The sequence below is a fragment of the Cupressus sempervirens genome, chromosome 5 (genome assembly GCF_028749045.1).
Source record: "Cupressus sempervirens isolate cs-2001-9-10 chromosome 5, ASM2874904v1, whole genome shotgun sequence".
NCBI lineage: Eukaryota > Viridiplantae > Streptophyta > Pinopsida > Cupressales > Cupressaceae > Cupressus > Cupressus sempervirens.
In genome coordinates this window covers 800,723,235-800,728,327 of record NC_143122.1, presented here as the reverse complement: position 1 = coordinate 800,728,327, position 5,093 = coordinate 800,723,235, and the positions used below count along the sequence as shown (strand labels likewise).

Sequence of the window (5,093 nt, the reverse complement as noted above, 5' to 3'; positions counted from 1 at the left end):
TTGAGCTATGATTATTCAATGTTATTGTCAACAAAAAAAAATTCATTATAATGTCAAAATAAATCTACTCAAATCTATATGGATTCTTTCATGGTTTCAGATTCTCTCATTTATTTACTTTGAGCTATGATTGTTCAATTCTATTATTAACAAAAACTTTTTAATCATAATGTCTAAGGAAAATCTACTCAAATCTATAGTTCTTTCCTGATTTTAGATTCTCTCTTTTATTTGCTTTGAACTATGATTGTTTAATGCTATCATCAACCCAATAAAAACATTTTCATCATAATGTTCACTTTGGTAGAACAACAACTTGTAGCCCAGTTGTTCAGTGCAGGGGCAATTCAGGTTTGCATTACAAGCAGTTCAATGAGTTGGAGATTGTCTTTGTCAGCTCATTTGGTTGTTGTCATGGGTATACAGTATTATGATAGATAGGAAAATGCTCACACAGGCTATCCTATAACTAATCTTCTCCAAATGATGGGGCGTGCCAGTAGGCCTTTTCTTGATAATGCTAGAAAGTGTATAATTTTATGCCATGCACCATATAAAGAATATTATAAAAAAATCTTATATGAGCCATTTCCCATGGAGATTCATCTAGATCACTTTCTCCATGATCATATCAATGCTAAAGTTATCATGGGTACTATTGAAAGTAAGCAAGATGTTGTAGACTATCTTACTTGGACATTCTTCAATCAAAGACTCACATAGAATCAAAATTATTATAGTCTTCAAGGTGTTAGCCATAGGCATTTGTCAGACCACCTTTTTGAGCTTATAGAGAGTATCCTGGGTGATTTGGAATCAAGAAAATGTGTTTCCATAGAAGATGATATGTATCTTTCTCCTTTGAACCTAGGGATGATAGGATCTTACTACTATATTAGCTATACCACCATTAAACTCTTCAGCTCATCCTTGTCTACAAAGACAAAGCTAAAAGAGCTTCTTGAAATTCTTGCTTCTACCTCAGAGTATTCACAGCTTCCCATACGGCTAGGTGAAGAAGAAACAATAAAAAAATTGATAAATCATCAAAAGTTTTCTATTGACAAACCAAAATATACCGATCCACATGTAAAGGCAAATGCATTGTTGTAAGCTCACTTTTCAAGGTATGTCATAGCTGGCAACCTAAAACTAGATCAGCGATATTCTTTCTGCTAACCAGCTTCTTCAAGCTATGGTGGATGTTATTTCTGGTAATGGTTGGTTCAATCCAGCTCTAACAGCAATGGAATTGAGCCAAATGGTTACACAAGGTCTTTGGGACTGTGATTTTGTCCTGTTACAGCTTCCACATTTCACCAAGGAACTTGCTAAGAAGTGCCATGAAAATCTAGGGGAAAAAATTGAAACTATTTTTGATTTAGTTGAGATGGAGGATGATGAAAGGCGTGAATTGTTACAAATGACAGATTCACAGCTATTAGACATTGCTCATTTTTGTAATCACTTCCCAAACATTGATTTGGCATATGACATAGTTGATAGTGATGATGTGAGGGCTGGAGAGAATGTAATAGTGTAGGTCACTCTAGAAAGAGATCTTGAAGGTAGACATGATTTGGGTCTAGTTGATGCACCAAGGTATCCCAAAGCAAAGGAAGAAGTATGGTGGCTAGTAATTGGGGATTTAAAAAGCAATCAGCTACTGGCCATTAAGAGGGTATTGCTCCAAAGGAAGACTAAAGTCAAGCTTGGGTTTACTGCACCTTCAGAGCTTAGAGAGAAAACATATACACTATATTTCATGTGTTATTGATAGCTTGGGTGTGATCAAGAGTAAACTTTCACAGTCAATGTGAATGAAGTAGAAGATGAAGAAAATGCGAAGGAATGAATGTTATTTACCGAGTACCACAGTTGTATAAATTTTGCATGAAGTTGATATGGTCAATATATGATGATGGAGAAAGATTGTGTGGAAAAACTCTGCAACTCAAATATATGGGCTCATAGAATAAGTTTCATCTAGTAACTTGAATGCTTTTACCATGGGTTTCAGTGATACACGATTTTAGTTAAAAATTCATTAATAAATAGCTCTTGCCATTGGCTTCACCAATCTATGATTTCAATACAACAAATCATTACTAACACTAATATTAAGATCAATTGTGGCATGCTTGCATTTAATGCAACCCATTAATTGGGAATCAAGACTTTAGCAAACTAGCTAAGTGTACTTGTGGTTACTGTGTTGAGCTGTAATAACTTAAATAGTTAATACTATTTTCACAGTGTAGAAGTATCTAGAACGCCCCCTCAATGACCAATTTTTTCTCATGTTCCTCTTTGTGAAAATACTTGAACCTAGAAAGGACCTTGTCCAAATTTACTAAGTCCCTTATAGAAGGATAGACATTGAAAATTGAAAGAAAACCTTTAAATTCTAATGGAAAATTTTCTTGATAATCATCATATGGGACGGATGGAATGAAAGAAACTCAACAGATTTACAATATGGAAGACCTTCCAATATCCTAGGATTGAATAATTTTTTACCAAAGGTAGTGAATAGTACATTCATAATGTGGAATGGCTTTCAATATGCTGGGATTGAATAAGTTTGTAACCATTTTAATGGAGTGGCTTCCAATATTTCTGGATTGAATAGATTTAGTTGTACTAACTTTTCTTAAAAGTGAATTTGTAATGTGAAATGTTTTTAATGAAATTAATTAGAGCTATATTATAAATATGAATTTAATTTATTCAATTCATTCATAGAGTTGCCAATGTATGTATATTTTTATGGACTCATGTTTTAAATTGTTTATGCTATTTATTCAAATTATCATTATAATTAAATTTGTTTAACTTTATGACACTTCTACATAATAGATATAGATTTTTTGATTTTTTATAAACTAATGTCTAATATAAAAGAAACAAACAAATGGAAATTTTAATAAAACTCTCAGATAAAATATAATACAAAATAAAGTAAATGAATTTACTAATATATTAAGTTGACAGATTTAGTATATTGGTTTTAGTTTCAGATTTCCAATATCTCTGTAATAATAATATATGTTGAATGCATGGTAGAGAAGATAGATTTCAAAAATGAATAAGAAGATTATAAGCCATATAACAATGATATGTTGCTAATGATAAACTTTTGACTTGAACAATGATAAAGTTTATTATTAATCATTATTATAGAAAAGTTTCAAACTCATTAGTATTGAATTAAGCTTGATAAACAACAAGCTAATATACAAACATCAAACTGTAACAAAAATCAGAAATTTTAACCAAGACTCTTAACTATGATGCTCAATAATGAATATCTCGTAAATATACTTAAATACAAATCTTAAAAAGAAAACCTGATTATAAAATTATTTTAATGCAAAACAAATTGTAAATAGTAAAAATAATTTTTTGTAGATATTTTGGGTGCTTATACTGCTATGTTTAGAACTTACATCCATCCGAAGGTACAATATTTTTGTTACTAAATAGTCCTTTAAATTCAACTCACCTGTCGAAGTCTAGTAACCAACATTAAAAAAATCAATTATTAATGATCTATAAGGTTTTTGCAATTGCATGAATGTACCTAAAAAATATTAGTGCCTAGAAAGAGGAGTAAAGTTACAGCCAATGAATAGCCTACAACTAGAAAGGTATCTCCTATTGGCATGTTCTGTGTGGACAAGAGAGCAATGGAAATGGTTGTCAAAGGTGTGATTTTGATGGATGGAAAAAAGCTTCTTCCATTTTTTCAAATATGATTAATAGATTTTGACCGTGCCTTGCTTGTGAACCATGTGGATGGATTTTAACTCATAGTGGAGATGAGCAGAAGGAATATGGTACATAAGGAAGACATTGGCTTAAAATATTTCAAAGATAAATAAGCAGTTGGCTATGGGGTCCCACATTCCACTATGGAAGGCCTATTATAGAGTAAGTTGGCTTCTTCCTCTTAGTGGAAATACCCACTTCTCATTGCCTCTTCATTCATGAAGAAACAAAAAGTTCTACACTTGTGATTTTCAATACAATCATCTACATTAAGGTCTTTTCAGGTTTAGTTCAGTTTTAGAGAAGAGAAGAGAAGGCAGCATAAAAGAAGTGGGTGAATGTGAAAATGAAGGATAATGAGGGGAGAGTCATTTCTAGTGGGTTTTGTAACATGGTTGAGAATGATTTAGAGATGTAATACATTCATAAAGTTAGTGTTAGGCCCCGAGAAAGCACACTTCATTGCATTGAAGGGGCTGTGAAGGAGACCTTGTTTCTTGATGATCCCTTCAGGCAGTTTAACAACCAGCCAACAAAAAGAAAGTGCTTCTTGGGAGTTTAGTATCTCTTTCCCATCATTGAATGGGCTCCAAATTATTCCTTGAAACTTTTCAAGTCAGATCTTATCTCTGGCATAACTATAGCCAGCCTCACCATACCACAGGCAAGGAAACTTTAGTTCGTGTTCTTTTCTCTACAGTTTGAATCATATTCAATGATCTACCATTCTAATACTCTTCATTACTTGAAGGGTAAATTTTTTTTTTATTTTCTTAGAGCGTCAATGGAACTTATTCAATGTTTGATACTAATTCACTATATTTTGCAGGGCATTAGTTATGCCAGGCTGGCCAACCTTCCTCCTATTCTTGGACTTTGTGAGTATCTGGCTTATGTACTTGAAAGCTTTTATAATAGTTATAGGGCATGGCCATCAATGATGTTAGAAGTTTGGTTATTTTGACTAGTGACAATTAAATGGTTTGGATGTATAATTGTTGTGAACTTTCTAACGCTATTTGTTTTGGTTGATAGTAGAAGAGATATCTTATGACAGATGCACCATACTAACTTTTCTTCTTTCTTTATGTGCTTGAATGCTTTGGGTACTTTAGTAGTTTTCATTTTAATTTGAGGAGAATAGAATGAGTGGTATAATGATTCTCCAAAACTTGGTCAGCTAAGCTTTTCATAATTTCATCACTATCTTCTTTTTCATAATCATAGTCCTTTTCATAATCTTTTTCATAATCATATTCTTTTTCATAATCATAGATTATGAAGTTTGATTCAAAATGTATATTTAAAAATTATATAAAATA

At 32.1% G+C, this 5,093-nt stretch overlaps 1 pseudogene; it reads left to right on the top strand.

The window, feature by feature from the left end:
• The first annotated feature begins 291 nt into the window (after window positions 1-291).
• On the top strand, window positions 292-1,855 carry LOC149558348 (DExH-box ATP-dependent RNA helicase DExH12 pseudogene; annotated as a pseudogene).
• The last annotated feature ends 3,238 nt before the right edge of the window (window positions 1,856-5,093 follow it).